General features: G+C 33.9%; 1 pseudogene across 1 annotated transcript in view; it reads left to right on the top strand.

Annotated features, from left to right (window-relative positions):
• Positions 1-12,426, top strand: part of LOC143248577 (epidermal growth factor receptor kinase substrate 8-like) — a 74,231-nt pseudogene that overhangs the window by 46,013 nt on the left and 15,792 nt on the right. The gene's annotated exons all lie outside the window — the stretch shown is intronic.

Genomic DNA, 12,426 nt, shown 5'->3' with positions numbered 1-12,426 from the left:
AAAATAAACTTAAATAACTCAGTTTTGATTTATTGATGGAATTAAAATATTTTTTTTATCAGTAGCCGTCAGCGATTAAAAATAAATATAAAGTGTACACAAGATGCTTTGTTAAATTTTTCACAATATGTTTTAGTAAGTATAATTTCGGATATATTTTCACTAAAGGTAAGGTTGAAAATGTATTGTGTTAAGCAGAGGCCTCGCACAACGCGAAACATCATGCATTGGCCTAGTGTGTAATATCGCAAAGCCACAATGTTATTTGCTTACCCAACTTAATTTTGATTACTAAATAGTGAGCTAAAAGAAATTTAAAAGTTATTTAATTACGTAATTTTCATTTTTTTTTTCAAATTATTAAGCTTCTAAATTACCTTTTTGAAGTTTTCATTTTTAATTCGTAAATTGTAATTTACTAGCAAAGGTAAAAAACGAATGTCAAACACTGCCTGCTATAACTTTTACCAGTTTAAATACATTTAGTAGTGGTAGAGACGTTATTCATAAACATCTATTTAGACTGTACGTTTTATTAATTTTACTTAAATTTTTCTCACCAGAATTACATTCATTTAACATCCGAGTTGAATGCGAGCATTCTGTTGTAAAATCCATACGAATTAATACAACAGCTCTTTTATAAATGAACTATTGCCCTCTAGTGGCAATCACATTTTTTTAATAAAATGGGAATCGCGCAATTGACTTACGTACACTAAAATAAGACAGAAATGTTTTTTATTCAATCAACTACAAATTTAGAATGGCTGTATTAAGACGTTTACCTCCATGTATACATTTTAGTGAACTTTTAGTATAATCATGTACGTTTAATCCAATATGTATTATTTTTATCTGTGGCACTTTGAGTTCGTTTTACTTTATCATACAGTAATCTAAATTAATTTAGGGATATAAATAATGTTACGATAATTATTAAAATTCTTTGTTTAATACTATATACCGGATCAACTGATTAATGATTGTATGCGTGTTTGTTAAATATTCATCTTTCACCAGAGGTGAAATTGAAAAAAAAACCAGCTTAGATATAGAGGCTAATTCATTCTTTGATGGCCCTAACCCATCTGTTGTGGACTGAAGTTGCATCTATTTTTATTGAAGGTAGTGGTTGTGGCGCTTAAAATCAATTAGAAAAATTATTTTCAGTTTGTTTTTTCTTTCATTCTCTAAATTAACAGAATTAACCAGTTGGAATTTTGAAAGATTTCATAATAGTCTGCAATAATATTGGAATTGGTTCTTTTTTTAAGAAACTTTTTGATACACAGAAAATCTCCTATGGGACACAGCATTAAACGCAAGGTCCAAGTTAGTGTGACGGCACAGCTTTTACACCATCTCCGTGTTGTAATGACAGTCTATTCTCAGTTATCTACTACATGTTTTACCTTTAATATACGATTTATAACCAACTTTTGTCGTTGCATTGTTGGTGTTAGTAGTTAAGCCTGTTTTTGTTTTATTTTGCGCCAAGTCATTCGAGAGCTATATGCACTAAAGTCCCTAATTTAGCAGCGGTAATCTACACGAGAGAGCTAGTCATCACCATCCGCCACCAACTCTTACACTACTATCTTTTTTTTTTTTTCTTTTTTTTTTTTACCAACGAATAAAGCTTGTATAAAAGGTTAAGGGAGAAATAAGCTAAGTTGTAAAAATTAAGTGAACTGAACTTCGCATTATTTAATCAAATAATTTATAAGGACCAGCTCAACGAAAGAACAAGTCATAAATTAATATGCACAAATAAACTATTTGAACCGATAAACTGAAATACTTATAAATGTGTACAGGAAATCTTAGCCTAAGAGTTAGTGATAGGTGGTGTTGACTAGCTGCATTCTCTGGTTTAACGCTTCTAAATTAGAGACTTCTAGCGCAGATGGCCGTCTTATGGCTTTGCTCGAAATGTAGCAAACGTATATTATATAAAGATATATATTTTTGTAGAGAAGAAAAATACAACATCTATATAAAAAATAAAAATAAAAACGCAACCACGAAATAAATATCCAACACCTGGCACACAAATAGGGTGGTTCATGCGTCATGTGCCCTGGTGAATTATCTATAAGAGTGAAAACTGAAACGCTTATTAATAATAATAAAATATTACAATTGCTGAAATTATGGCACTAATTTGTATCCTTATTGTATATGAAAATAAATTTATAAATAATTTTACCAATCCGGAATTATTAGGTTGTCCGGAAATAAATGACGGAATTTTCATGATGACATTTAGAAGCTGAATATTGAGTAACTTATCGATTGTTTGGTTTAATCCAACGTCTGTTTCTAACAAGGTGTCTTAATTGTCTGCTGTTTTAACTCTACTCGGAGATAGTTTCGCAACTCTCAAGGCAGCATGGACAAGAACTTTTCATTGATGAACAGAGAACAACGTTTCTACCTTCCTGTTCTCTGCTTATCAATAAAAGTGTTAATACCAGCCGTTCTGAGATGCATTTTTATTTCAAGTGGGTTTCTCGTCATCAAGAAGGACTTTCGTCTGATTTTCCTCTTGGACGAAAAACTACCAAAACTACACGGAACATTATCTAGGCATTTGGCAATGGATCTGTTACTGAACGTGCAGTTCAATGTTGGTTCTAAAAGTTTTAACATGGAGATGAAAGTCTTGAAGACTATGAAAGTCGTGGAAGGAAGCCATCCTTAGATGAAAACACATTAAGTTGAGACAGACAGTACGCGAGCTTGCAGAAAAGCTAGGCACAAGCAAATCAAACATTGTCAAACTGCCTGAGTCTGATTAGAAAGACAGTTGGATATGTGGGTTCTACAGGTGCTGACTGAAGATCAAGAAAATTGGCGTTATAATCAGACCTGTCAAGGATGATGCTTCAAAAATTGAACGAATTGGGAATCGAGGTTCTACCTCATCCACCTTATTCTCCAGACCTTTCCCTTACAAATTTTATTTTTTCAAGCATTTTGACAACTTTTTGAAGAATAAACGCTTCCAAAACCAGGCAGCTCCAGAAGAAGCTCTGAGGGAGTTCATTGACCATAGAAACTCTGAATTCTACAGTAAGGGCATAATCAGCATCGTTACAAGTTGGACAAAGTTATTGTAAAAACGGCTGGTTTGGGTTGATAAAATTTGTTATGTAGAGTAGCGAACAACGTTTCGACCTTCTACGGTCATCGTCTGGTTCATATAGAAAGAAAAATGTCACTGACCGATAGATGACCATATGTTTGAAGGGGGTTGTGTAACTGAGTATAGGAATGTAGAGGGCGTGCTTAAATGTTTGATTATATTTATTAATATAGGTATAAAGTTGTTCCTTTGTATTTGTTTAGTTTGGGCTTGAATTGTTGCATGATTAAGGCTTCTTTAATTTTGCGTTTGTTTGTTTAGTATTTGGGTGTTTTGTATGGTTATGTTGTGTTTATTTGATTTGCAGTGTTCGAAAACGTGTGAAGGTGACTTTTTGTGTTCTTTTAATCTGGTTTTCATTTTTCTACTTGTTTCTCCAATATAGAAGTCGTGGCAGTTATCACATTGTGTTTTATAAATAATGTTGGTGTGGTGTTTGTCAGTGTAGTTTTTACACAGTATAGACCTTAGTTTTGTGCCTGGTTTTTGAATAAATTTGGTATTAACTGGAATGTCATATTTTGTTATTAGTTTTTGCCAAATGTTTGTCATTTGTCTGCTGATGTCGGGAATATATGGTATGCAGCAGTATATGGTTTCGTGATTTTATAAATCGTGGGCTATATTTACTTTTGTTGGTTGATTTTGCTTTATGTCTAGGTGTGTGCGTATAATGTTTTCTACGGTTTGTGGAGGAAACTTATTGATGTTGATGAAGTATTGTTTTATTTTGTCTAATTCGTCGTTAATTTTATCTGGTGAGAATAGTTTTATGGCTGTGTTTATTTGGTTTCTCAGTATGTTGAGTTTTTGTTTTGTTTCATGTGCTGAGTCCCAAGGAATGTATAGTCCAGTATGGGTGATTTGTTGGTGGATTCCTGTTTTAAATTGTGTGTCGGTTCTTGTAATTTTGAGGTTAAGAAATGATATTTGATTGCTTTCTTCCTGTTCACATGTGAAATTAATGTTGGGATGTATAGAGTTAATGTGATTGAAAAAATTAAGTATCCTGCAATTGTGTCATCTACATATCTGTACCAGTATAGTGGTGGATGTAATGCTGTGTTAATTACTTGTGTTTCAACTTGTGTCATAAAAATATTGGCTAGAACTGGTGATACTGGGTTGCCCATGCTTAGGCCATTTGTTTGTATAGTTGTGGTTGTTGAACATAAAGCTCGTCTTCATCGTGGTGAATTCTATGAGGGTTGCTAATTGGTTGCTGGGAATGTCTATTGATGAGTTAGGGTCTCGGATATAGAGTTCTAAGGCTATCTTTCAGGCTTCAGTGGTTGGAACTTCTGTAAAGAGGGATATAACATCGAAACTGGCCATTAAGGCTTTATGATTAAGTTGATTAAGATTAGACTTGAAACTTAGTGTATGATGAATGAGCTGGCTGATGTTACATATTTGGAGAATACCCATGCTATGTATTTACCAAGATTGTAATTAAACGATTCATATGTGGACATTATGGGTCGTAATGGTCAATCTGGTTTATGAGGTTTGGGGATGCCGTATATTTGTGGTGTGCGTGAGTCAGTCTTGCGTAGGTAGGAATAAAGTGTTTGTGAAATTGTGTTGGCTTTTTCCATATTTAGTATTTTGTTTAGTTACTCAGTTACACAACCCTTTTCAAACATGTGGTCAGCTGTCGGTCAGTTACCTCTTTCTTTCTTTGTGAACCTGACGATGACCGAAGAAGGTCGAAACGTTGTTCGCTCCTCTACATAAACATTTTCTCAACCCAAACCAGCCGTTTTTGCATATATATTTCTCTACAAGTGGGTTTTTGTCGTCATCACTGATTGGACAAAGTATGTTGAAGCAAATGGTGCTTACTTTGATTAAAGTATGTTTTACAACACTGGTTTATACTTTTCTAAACTTTGCAGTTAAAAACGACATTTATTTCTGGACAACCTTATCATATAGATAAGTTGGTGTTTTAGTTAGTATTAATAATCTAGTAATAAGTAATTATATTGTTAACATTCATCTTATAGATTGAGTAAACTTCTATATCAGGTACTTAAGCAAATTATTTAGATTTAAACATTTACATAATTACTAACAATAATATCTATAATAAACGTAGGCCTGGTATGGCTGGGTGGTTAGGGCTCTCCACTTGCAATCTGAGAGCCGTAGGTTGAAATCCCCGTCACACAAAAATATGCTCGCCCTTTCTGCCGTGGGAGCGTTATAATGTGACGATCAGTCCCACTATTTGTTGGTAAAAGAATCGCCCAAGAGTTGGCAGTGGGTAATGATGACAAACCGCCTTCCTTCCAATCTTACACTGCTAAATTAGGGACGGCTAGCACCGACAGTCCTCGTGTAGCTTTACGCGAAATTCAAAAACAAACAAACTAAAGAACTGATTTCAAGTTTGTTAGACGTCCTTCTCAAAGAGTAATATATCAAAAATACCATATAGAGTATTACATTCACAGCTTTTTAGATATTGTAAAATAATTAGCAATATGCAATTTTTAATAATTAAGATATTAATACAAAAACTAATTGTTAATGACATTTGATGAAAGAGACCTTAATCGAATATTTGAAGTATTTCATAATAAATATAAAAATTATTTAAATAAATTTGAAAAGATTAGCATAAATAAACTTATAATATGTCATCCAAGTGACACAGTGGTATATCTGGAGACTTAAGTTGCTGAGAGAACCCCACACACACCTTTATATAGTGGGACTAATGTAGTTGTATCACCTTCCCTATATGAGACCTGCCAGTGTGTGGATGATCTTAAGCAATTGTCACCCAACTGCACCTGGTCAAGTACACTTGCAAATATAAAACAAGCATTTTCTCCAGCAGTCAAACCCTGAAAAAGTCTAGTAGTTTCACACCCTAAACAACAAGTGCAGGGTGAAGAGAAACTCCAGTTCCTGACCGCCCCTGATTTTATTCTGTGGTTGTTTGAGACTCGAAATATTTAAAATCGAAATAACTGCCAGTGGAAAAAAACAAACAAACAGAAATTAGAAAATTTGTAGCTTTTTAGAGCCACTGAAAGTCCAGGTGGTTGCTAGAAAGGGTGGAATATGAGAGATATACCAGTAATTTATGTTAGGCTTAATATTTATGTCCACACATCCTATTGGTGACTGGACTAATAACCTCCAGAACAATCTTACTGTCTTTCCTGTTGGTGTATTATATTCTAACAATTTTCTTTCTTAATGTTTTTGCTTCTCTTTTTTGTTTTCCTTTTTTTCTGTGAGCCACCATATTCCCACTTCTGATTGCAGATAGCGAAAGATTGTAAATATATGGGACGTTATGGGGTTGAGGGCCCATATTTACTTTTTTGTTAATGTGTACGATCGGAGAAACTGAGTTAAACCTTCAAAGCAGTTTGGGAATGACTTCTTGCGATACCAAAACAAAAATCAGGGTAAACTACAAAATGACCCACCTTATGATTTGTACCTTGATGTCGGGTTTTCAATTTTTGGCTACATTTTTATTTTTCAAGTTTTTTTTTTTTAATTTCATTATTTTTTTTTCTCTTCTACAAAATTATATTAAATTATATTTCGTCAAATATTTGTATTTATTGTGTAAAACTTACGCTGTCTTATCCTTCTTTCGTTTTCAGTGTAATGTTTTAAAAAATCGTAGCTTATTTGTTTGTTTTTTGAATTTCGCACAAAGCTACTCGAAGGCTCTATGTCCTAGCCGTCCCTAATTTAGCAGTGTGAGACTAGAGGGAAGGCAGCTAGTCGTCACCACCAACCGCCAACTCTTGGGCGATTCTTTTACCAACAAATAGTGGGACTGATCGTCACATTATAACGCCCCCATGGCTGAAAGGGCGAGCATGTTTAGCGCGACGGGGATGCGAACCCGTGATCCTCAGATTAGGAGTCGCACGCCTTAACACGCTTGGCCATGCCGGGCCAGCTTATTTGTATACATAAGTTTGTTTTTAGAAAATGTTGGATCCATTTGAAAAACAGCTTTATTTGTGGACTGAAAGTAAACACCTTATCTGTGTTGTTCAGGGAACTAAACTCTATTTGCTAAGTCACTGAAAATTCTTTGTACTGATGTTAGCTATATTTTCAATATTTTAATTTAGATGTTTGTTAAAATTGGCGTCGTCTGAAAATTTAAGGTTAAGAATTCATAAACTTCGTATAGTAAGTAGAAAACCAGAACTGATTTTAAAATGATTGTGTGACTTGGTGTATTATTTTGTGAGTCAGTTGATAGAACAGTAAGTTAGTGTGTTCGCTATCTATTGATTAGTAAGGAAATTCTCTAAGCAACTAAACTTAAGTTAGGCATATCTAAGTTTGAAGTTTCTGTTGAAACATTATAAAGGTAGGCCTACAACTGAAATTAGTTTGTATCAAACATTATTGAAGTAATAAACTCATTCATTATCCTTACGTGCATTGGTCTTGGCTATATTTTTAGCAAATAATCCAGAGAAACCATCCCAATAAAAAACAATTTACAAAAAATACACACCGAACACGTGAGGACACGGCATGTCCAGGTGGTTAGGGTACTCGACTCGCAATTTGAGGGTCGCGGGTTCGAATTCCCGTCACACCAAACATGCTTGCCCGTTCAGCCGCGGGTGCGTTATAAAGTGAGGGTCAGTTCCACTATTCATTGGAAAAGAGTTGGCGGTGGGAGGCGATAACTAGCTGCCTTTTTTCTAGTTTTACACTGCTAAATTAGGGACGGCTAGCGCAGATCGCCATTGAGTAGGTTTGCGCGAAAATTCAAAAGAAACAAACAAACCGAACACGTGGAATCAGGTATATGTTATACATACCACGAGAGTATCTAGTTGTTACAAGACCTATTCGTTTCTAATAACAGCTTGTATATTCCAGTCAGTGCTACCAACACATCTCATGGCTTTGGCTTTAGTTTTACCTACAACATTCAACAGATTAAATGTTAAAATCCAGTAAAAAGGTATCAGTAGGCCTAACAAGGTAAAAACAGTAATTATAAACACACACACTAGACTGCAGTTGTTTCTCTCTACATTCCTTTTGATTAATCCAATGTAAGTTTCAAATCACTTCTAGGTAAAAATATTATTTTAAATTATTTTTTGTTTGCCATATATGATGGCCCAGGTTCACAGTTTGTTTAGAAATTTTGTAATTTGTTTATTTGTTGCAATGATTGAGAGGCTTTGTGAAACATCTAGAACAGGGGTTAGTTATAAATACGAGAAGTTTAACGAAGTAACAGAGTTAGTGTTAGCGATTTAATACAATGTTATTCGATTGATCAGCTGTGAAATTGCACAATTAAGTTTCCATTTAAACATGAATTGTAAAATGTAGGCCTGAAAGTTGCAGTAGTATTCAAGCTTGTAGAAATATTAAGAGAGAGGTAGATTAACCTGTTAAAACGTTATGTAGACTGAATTATCTTCATCAGATAATTTAGAAGAAGGACTTTGCAACACGATATTACATACAGTACAAATTATTTACCATTTAAAACGCAAAAATCCGGCGAAACAAGAACCAACGTGTTTAACGATAACGACTAAAGTCACAACAGATTAATTTGTAACCCGTAAAGGCTTAATAAACAGGAATGTATAAAAACAAAACATATCTACATTGTAATATGTTTTCCATCATTGTTGTTATAAGCTACATTTTTAATGCTTCATTTTAAATGTTACGTAATTATAACGTTAAGACCAGACAAGTTTAATAAGGTAGGCTTAAAACATTCAAAGAACTCTAAGGATGTAAACATAAAGCGTTACAGTACATTCAAAGTTAGATTATAAACACGATGTTTTAGATTATTTAGAGAGTGAGTTGAAAGGTAGTAAATAATACAGTTAAGAGAGCGCATAATTATTTGAAAGCAGAGTGAACCATTTATTTATCGTGGTTGCTGTGTACAACTAAGTTTATTTGTTTTACGTTAATTAACGCCATTTGTAACGTAGGCTTGCAACAGTTTATGACAGTGCACAGGAGTTCACGTTTGTAAAAATGTTAAAGAATGAAACAGACTGATTCTTTACAGTTTGTGTACAAAACGTTGACTTATTTTCAATATACAATTTAAAAGAGCCAACCAACGAAAAGAACAATGCTTTCATATTATCATTAAGAAAGGAAATTTAAGATAAAAGTTCCAAAGCAAAGGTAGGCGTGTCTAAGTACGTAACACCAAAGGTGTTTGAGGCACATATGTAATAAACAACATTCGAGACTAGCTGTTTTTTTTATTATCAAAGTTTCTTAATTTAATGAACTACGACTTATTTAGTAACTTTCATTAATACATACCTAACGTATGTATGAAAAACTTTGTCACGAAGAAAATTATTTTTGATAGCAAAGTACAAACTGTTCTGTTTGAAATATTCAGTTGATAATGTATAAATTATTGGGTTTTTTTTAAGTTTTGTATAACTGATCGTCATCAGTGTGAACATTATTGTATAAGTGATCTCACTTTCTAATACTTCATTTGAATCTCGTATCTAGTTGAAAATTTGAGTGAAAACAATAACAAAAAATAACCATTTCATGAATTTTATAGTCTTTATATTTTTATTATATGCTCTATTTATTTTTAACTGTGAATTAGAAACACAAGAATTTTCCCGTATAATTAAAAAAATGAATTTTTGTTATCAAAACCCCGTTTTTGTATTAGTTAACTTAATTAACATTCGACTGCAATAAAAGATCCTTCAACAGGAAATGTCATTTCAATACTACTAGTACATTAGAAAGTTCGTTTCAAGAACTGAGGTTCAAGTTGTAAATTTCATTTCTAACAAAAAACGAAAGGTACTAAAACAGAATTTTTGTTCAGTCACATATCAAATTTTAATTTTTTTATTCAAGATTGCATAAACCGACAGATAACGTCAGATGGGTACTATTTTTAAAGCCTAATAGCTATGTATATATTTTAAACACAATATAATAACATAACGTTCTGAGACAACATGGGACCTATTACTCCATCTTGACTGTTCCACACTCTAAACTAAATTAACTTTTAAAAAACAACAATAACATTGTAAATCCAGCCCTTATCGTTGAAATGCACAGGAAGCTTTTTAAATTTATTGCGTCTACAACATCTGAAGGGAACCCATTCCATCAGCCAGCCACCTGTTAGAAAAATAAAATTTTCAGCCAACCACCCTGTTAGTTTTATTTTTCTGTCTTAAATGAAGTTGACTCCTACTATGCCAAAATTTATATTTGTGTCCCACAGTCCAATTATTCTCACTGTTAAAAAAAACATAATGTGTCAATGGTATCAGATCCCTCTACAATATTAAACATATCAATCAGATCCCTCTAGGTGTTCTCTTTTCAAGAAAAAAAACACATCCGAGATATTTCAGCCTCTCCTCATATGACAACCACTTCATCCCAGCTACCATTTCAGTAACTCTCTTCTGAATTATTTTCAACAATTCAATATCATTTCTAAGGCAAGGAGTTTAAGACTGAACACAATATTCCAAATGTAGCCTAACCAGTGGCATATGAAATGAAATTATAACCTCTTTAGACTTGTATACAATATTTCTGTAGATACAACCCAAAACCCTATTTTCCCAACCGCTATCAATAGGAAACTGCAAGAATGGTTTTAGAGACTGATCAACTATTACGCCAAGGTCCATTTCTTTTATGACACTGTTAAAGTTATATACATCCAAATTATACTTATAATTTAAATTATGATAACCCACCAGTATTATCTTGCAATTATTATAATTAAAATTCATCTGCCATTTATTTGTTCAACTCAATAAATGATCTAAATCCTTTTGTAAATCAGCAACATCCTCTTCACAGCCAGCAACACTCAAGACCGTGATATCATCAACAACTTTAAGTAATATTCTGACTATTCCTTCATCTGTCTTTGTAATTAATGTAAATAAAAAAGAACAAAGGTCCTAAAATTAAATCTTGAGGTACCCCACTTGCGACATTAATCCAGTTTGATTGAACTAAATCTCTAACAATCCCTGATTTCTTCTATCCAGCCACTTTTCTATCCAATTTGTTAACTTATATTCCACGCCTAAAGAGACATTTTTTTACAAGACTTTTATGTGGTTCCTTGTCAAATGCTTTATGAAAATCCAGATTCACCAAATCTACACCACCACCCTCGTGTACAGAAACAATAAACCTTTCAAAGAATGTCAAAAAAAATTTGCAAGGCAAGATTTTCTCTTAGTGAAACCATGTTGACTATCCAATAAAATTCTAAACGTTGTTAAATTACTTTGGAAAGCATCTTTTAACAGACTTTACAAATCTTTTTCGAAAACTAGTGGGTCTGTAATTACTGGGATAATTTATGTCACCTCTTTTGAAAAGAGGAGTTACATTAGCTAACATCCAATCCTCTAGTACCTGCCAACTATTCAAGGATTGGCGAAAAAATAACAGCGTGTGGCTCACATGTCCATTCTTTAACCTCCTTTAAAACACTTGGGAAAATATTATCTAATCCAGGTGACTTATAATTCTTTAAACTTTCCAATTTGTTCCTAACCAGCTCGTGGCCTGGCATGGCCAGGTGGTTAAGGCGCTTGAATCGTAATCCGAGGGTCACGGGTTCAAATCCTCGTCACACTAAACATGCTCGCCCTTTTAGCCATGAGGCCTTTATAATGTTCGGTCAATCTCACTATTCGCTGGTAGAAGAGTAGTCCAAGAGTTGGCGGCGGGTGGTGATGACTATCTGCTTTCCTTCTAGTCTTTTACTGCTAAGGAGCCCGGCATGGCCAGGTGGTTAAGGCGCTCGACTTGTAATTCGAGGGTTACGGGTTCGAATCCCCGTCGCACCAAACATGCTCGCCCTTTCAGCCATGGGGACGTTCTAATGTGACGGTCAATCCCACTATTCGTTGGTAAAAGAGTATCCCAAGAGTTGGCGGTGGGTGGTGACGACTAGCAGCTTTCCCTCTAGTCTTACACTACTAAATTTGGGACAGCTAGTGCAGATAGCCCTCGTGTAGCTTTGCGCGAAATTCAAAACAAACCAATCATACCTCAAAAAATTTGTTAACCTTTTAAAAAAAGAAATCGTTACTAATATTTTTCACATTTTCAGCCAACCGTTTTTCATACATCACTTTTGATGTCGTAACTTCCTGTTTCACCAACTTTTGATGTCGTAACTTCCTGTTTCACCAACTTTCATGATCTTCTGTTCTATAATCTTCTAAATCTCTTGTCATACCACACAATTTAAA

Source organism: Tachypleus tridentatus, chromosome 4 (genome assembly GCF_004210375.1).
Source record: "Tachypleus tridentatus isolate NWPU-2018 chromosome 4, ASM421037v1, whole genome shotgun sequence".
Lineage (NCBI taxonomy): Eukaryota > Metazoa > Arthropoda > Merostomata > Xiphosura > Limulidae > Tachypleus > Tachypleus tridentatus.
Note: the sequence above shows the minus strand (reverse complement) of the source record. Positions and strands in the feature narration are given on the sequence as shown.